This window comes from Carlito syrichta, unplaced genomic scaffold (assembly GCF_000164805.1).
Source record: "Carlito syrichta isolate Samal-C Ts95f unplaced genomic scaffold, Tarsius_syrichta-2.0.1 Scaffold305794, whole genome shotgun sequence".
Lineage (NCBI taxonomy): Eukaryota > Metazoa > Chordata > Mammalia > Primates > Tarsiidae > Carlito > Carlito syrichta.
This window is the reverse complement of record NW_007249890.1, coordinates 597,327-603,433: the sequence shown is the minus strand read 5'-3', so window position 1 is coordinate 603,433 and position 6,107 is coordinate 597,327.

The following is a 6,107-nucleotide window of genomic DNA, read 5'->3' as shown; positions in this document are numbered from 1 at the left end:
TCTCCCCTTGACTTCATCTACTAGGAGGCTTCAGGGGTGAGCATCAGCCTGCATTAGGAGGCACAGGCAAATGCTGAGATATCCCTCACCCTCTGCTGTTGGCTTGCACGTCACGCCTAGCATGAGAGTCTCTCCAAAGGAAGCTGCCACTTGCTGGATTTCACCTTGCCTGCTGGGGTATGATAATAAATAACAGCCTGTGTTCTGGGAGCAGGAATGATGGTTTAGTCTCTGGGCTAGGCAGGGCTGAGAAATGTGTGGGTGGTTATAGCAGAAGATGAACTAGGGTTCCTATGGGCAAACTCAGCCTAGGAATATCTTTTGAAGGGGCATAAATACCAGGTTCGCCCTATTATTCCTTGCTGTCACCTAACTCTGGATCTGTATTGTCATAGGTAGGTAGTAATTTCTTGAAAACTTAGCTTGTACCTGGTCTGTTACTGTTATTCCTACCAGAACTAACATCAAAACTAAATTGATTCCTTGACACCTAGAATAGTTCTTCACACTTGGTGGGCACACAATAGACTGAATAAAAGAAGAAGAAAGAAGGCATGGGGGGAAGAGGGAAGGAGGAAAGGAGGAGACATGACTGAGAAGAGATGACAATGTATATCAAGGTGCGTGCTCTATAGAGGGCTCACCTAAGTTAAGAATTTTCATATTAAACTTTAATAATTTTAATATGTTTTAATTTCGAGTGAGAGAATCTCTTAAAAGATATTTGATGCTTCTTTGCTTTTAGGTAAAAGGATTTAGAAGACTTGGATGTCATCAGCAAAGTCCAGGAGCTGTCACAATGGTTAATATTCTCTATTTGACTACTTTTAACCAAAAAGAAATCTTTAGCCTAATCGTGCATAATTCTATGGCAAACGATGGCATTATTTTAAAGAATGGGCAAAATTGTATTTTCAATCATATTTCCTGCACTAAAATATGTGCCTAGCTGAAATTCCATTCAAATCCAATGATTATTTAAAATATTTTGTTTTGCCTATTTCAGTCTGTTATTAATACATTTTTCTGAAAATCTGTAGTTCTTACTTAAAGATATAATTCTCTACTCATCACTTTTTAATGTATTTAGTAGCAACACAGATGAAAATACAATTTTAAGTAAAATTGCCAGCTATATTTGCATTCTTTATTCCAACCAAAGTCATTCAAATAGATGAAAATCCCCGTGTGAAAATCATCAAAGTGACCTATCAGAATCACCACCAATGCAAGTACTGCCTTGGGTAAAATCATCAAAATTGAAAAAAATTAAAGTCATTGATTAATTTGTTGACATGATGCTTATAAAACTTGAGAACGAGTCCATTTTTTTTCAGAACCAAGCTGACGTTCTCTCCCAGAATTCTTATCGTACAGAATAGTCTTTCTCTTAATTAAAACTAATTTTAAAAAATTATTTAGAAAATGACACAAGACAACAAAGTTTCATGGAGTTAGCACTACCCAGCCCAGAAACTCAGGTAGATTTGAAAAATAGAAGTTGAATGATTAGCTGAGTTCTACAAGTCAAGCAAACCATTTTGTTTGCTTAAAATTTTAATGTACTATGTTCGGAAAAAAATCTTTGTTTAGTATGTTATCATTTTGCATTAAATTTTAAATATTGTTGTTTTAATTTTTATCAAAAATGCACTTTTATTATTACTAAAATTATGTTTCTATGTATATCAAAAAAAGTGCTTTGCATTCCCTGTGTTAATAACTTTCATTAGATTTGCATTTTGACCTTGTTTGATAGTTACACAGCCTCCCAGAGCCCAGTTATTTACCATTTCTTTACTACACAGTTCTACCTTGTAATGCAAGAACTGAGAGCAGAACTCCAAAATGCTGCCTTTCCTGAAGTTTCAGCAACAGTGTCACTCTAATTTTTATTGCCTTTTGAGCATTTTCTCAATTCTTTTATCACGAAGAAACATTTCCTAGAGGTGACTTTTTTTGTATTTAGCTTGTAAAACTGACTGTTCTTTAAATAAAATGGCATGTTTTAATCTGGTCCTGAATGAAAGCATTTTTCCTTCAGATCTGTTGACATTAAGCCACAGTCATTAGCACTTTTTCCAATTCTATGAAGCAGAAAGTTTAGAAGAAGCAACAGTGTTGAGTGGCAAAACAGTTGCATGAATCTAATCTTTTGACCACCCTCTTCTCATCCTCCATGTTCTTTTGAAAAGTCATATGTGTGTAGGGGTTCCCACCTCCCTCCCCCAGGTCAGCAGGGGTAGTTGGAGTATAACTCTTGTCTCTCAATCAAATGTTTGAAATGTTGACTTCATGTAGCCTAAGCCAAAACAAAAATCATTACAGACATTTATTTCAGAAAAGGCTTAAACCCTTAAGAAAATTCAACCTTAAGAAAGTCACTGCATATGATTCACACACAAAAAAGAGCAAATGTATCAATATTGAAATATCCCAAAGTGAAATGTGCCAAGTCAAAGTATTAGAATTTTTTTAAAATTAATTTTTTTAAAAAAACCGCTTCCCCTTTCCCTTATTTAAAAGAAAAAAAAAAAAAAAAAAAGGCAAAGAACAGCAAAGTATACAGGAACAATGGCTGGATCTGCCAAGAAATAACATTCCCAGTCATCAAATTTCCCATTCTCTGTTGTCTGCTTTCCAAACCTGAAGAAGGTACTTAAGATGTTAGTTGATGTGTTTATTCAACAAAAAAAAATGAGCCTCTCATTTCCAAGCAAAGTCCTAGCAGCTAAAAATAACACATCCACAAGAATGGCTTATTTCCCTCCACCTCCTCACAACTCCAGGAACTCAGTATAACAGGGGGTCTCCTGCTCAGTCTGGGGATGAAACTTGAATGGGACTTGCTCCCTAGAGACCTAAGGACACTAAGAATCAAAGCTGGTCTAATTGACTTGACAGGAAGTAGTCCAAGATTCAAGATTCCACGAAAGGATTCTCTTCTTTGTTAGCAATTGAGTTTTAAAATATCCCTTCTTGTTTCTGTGTAGGCTTCCTTCACCTCAAGACCATGTGGTTGACTAGCAACAGGCACAGCTCCCTAATGTAAGAAAAACAGGCAGAAAGAAAACATGTGGGCCGTGTGCTGGAACGTGTTCAGTGTGTGGCTACTTTAGAAGCAAACATTTGCTTCACTGAAATACACACACACACACACACACACACACACACACAAGTAATGGAAACAGAAGCAATTTTATGGGATAATTTTGGAAGAAAAAAAAAACTCTCCACAGCTTGAACTCTCACACCATGATTAAGAAAAAAAAGAAAGCACAAATCACAGTAATCAAAAAGGTAAACAGAACTCCAGACAGAACTTTATCAGCCAACCAGGAGTGTTTCAGTCATCAGCTTTGTCAGCTGGCAGTCTGTGGCTACTACTTGCATAATTAGGCTTTGTAATAAATTGCTTTAATTTCAAGTGAGATTTCACAAAGTGCTGCAGAGGTTCCCAGACAGACTGTGGGTATATACTTCAGATGATCTCAGGGGTGGATGATTCCATAGCGTCTGTCATTAAACATCCCACTGTTTTTCCTTTAGTCAATGACCAATCCATCCCTTCCTGCTTAAATGTAGACATTATGGAAGGGAAAAGAAGAATAAAACAAACAGTTACTGTCTGTTTACTCTGTGTTAGGGAATATGCCTATGTTCGCTTTTTAAATGCCATCAAGTAATTCTGTGCTACAGAAGTGACTCCCACAGTTTTTCAATATTAAGGAGCTGAATGTTGGCCCTGCCTGATACCACATTTGGTAGGCAGCATAGTTGGGATTTGAACCCAGGTTTGTTTGTTTGTTTGTTTGCTTTTCTAGTATGTCATGTGGTTTATCTAAAAAAAGAGAGCTGATCTTTGAATGAGAGATGGCTTCTTTCCTTTAACCTCATAAACCTACCTCTGTTGGCTTCAAACTTTTCTTCTACAGCTTCCTTGCCTCTTTCAGCCATTATAGGACTGAAGAGAATTAGGGGTTTGCTCTGGATTAGGGTCTGTCTTAAAGGAATGCTGTGTCTGGTTTGGTCTTCTATCCAGATCATGAAAACTTTCACCATATCAGTCATAAGGTTGTTTCACTCTCTTGTCATTCATGTGTTCACTAGAGTAGAACTTTAAATTTCCTTTAAGAACTGTTTCTTTGCATTCACAGCTTGGTCAACTATTTGGCACAAGAACCCTAGCTTTTGGCCTGTCTCTGCTTTTGACATTGCCTTCCTCACTGAGCTTAATCATTTCTAGCTTTTGATTTACAGTGAGAGATGTGGGGTTCTTTCTTTCACTTAAACACTTAGAAGCCATTGTAAGGTTATTAATTGACCTAATTTCAATACTGTTGTGTCTCAACAAATAGGGAAGCCTAAGAAAAGGAAGAGAGGAGGGGGCATGGCCTGTCCATGGAGCGATCAGATACACACAACATTACTCAATTAAATTCACCATTTTATATGGATGCAATTCATGGCACCTCAAAACAATTACAATAATAACATGAAAAATCACTGATTATGGATCACCACAAAAGGCATAATAACATGAAAAAGTGTGAAATATTATGAGAACTACCTAGATGTGATGCAGAGACACAAAACGAGCCTGGGCTGTTGGAAAAATGGCACTGGTAGACTTGGTCAATACAAGGTTGCCACAAACCTTTAATCTGTAAAAAATGCAATATCTGTGAAGTACAATGAAGAAAAATGCAATAAAACAAGTTATGCCCATATAACTTTCATCTTAGTATCATACTAGTTTTATTGAGGTAGGCAGAGAAGGTATAGTGTTTCTTCCTTTATCAAAGAGGAAATTGCGGTTCAGATATTAAGTGACTTTCCCAAGGTCACACCCCAAGTTATTGGAAGAACCAGATGCTCTTTTCGCTCATGATCCAGAGCTTCTTTAACTACATCATACTATCCAGGACCTCATCTCTGTCCTCATTAAAATGCACAGGGATGGTCACCATCTCTTGAAAAAAAAAAAAAAGGAATGATGCTGATGGTTTTGTGGTTTTCATCATCCCAGGTAAATGTACATTTTAACAGAGATTTTTAGAGGCCTCTCCAACAATAGGACGTATAGGCACTATCTCAGGTCAGACACCAAATATTTAGTAACAACAAGGATGAATCTCTATGTCCCAAACCACATACAGAAGCTGTCTACTCATATGATTGGGTGAGCCCTCAGTTTTCTCCAGAAGCACGTTTTTAGACTTTAAATCATTTTCACTGGTTTTTCTGAGCCACCAGCCAGTTTCTCTAAACATTTTGAGTTGGACACTCTCCCTTTGTGGTTGCAGTTTCAAGCAGTGCTGAGTAATGAATGGCAACTCATGTCTGAAATGTAAACAGTAAACAGGGATGAGCATGTGCAGATGGCATCTGTGTCAGGCACTTGGTCAAGGTGTGCCCGAGACTCATTCACTTTATGAGTCATCAAAAATCCAGTGAAGGAATTTCATCTGACTGTCAGAGCCTGCCAGGATAAAGATGGTATACAAAATTTGGCAAGGAACTTTAACCATTGAGCACAAACAATAACAACACTTGCAGCATTCTGGAACTCTGTTGTATAGAAATAATTGACAACTGACAAACAGAAAAAAGCATAAGGTACAAGTGCGCTGATGGCAATTATATAATACAGTAGCAAAAACAGAATATGGAAACAGTATAGCTGTCAAACAACAAAGAAGATAGTAAATTATGATACATATATATAAAGGAATATGATGCAAACATTTAAAAATGCCATGAAGTGTTTTGACAATATATTAGTATGAGTCAGTAATATTATATTATATATTATTGTAGTTTTGTAATATTTGTAGAAGACAATGAGATACACTATGCACACTCATTAAAAAGCACTGGTGGGATTTCTTACCCTCTTGGACATGAATCATAGAAAATTTTCAGCACCTAACAAAATATCGAAATTTCACCAATTGTAACAAAATGAAAAAAGTAGAAAGACAGTAGAACAACTCAAAAACTGTTAAGGAAAGAAATAAAAAATTCTGAAATGGAGTAGAGTGCAGTAGCAGAGCACAGATCCTAAAGTTTATTCTCCTTTGCTGTTCCCCCATAACCAAACTGCA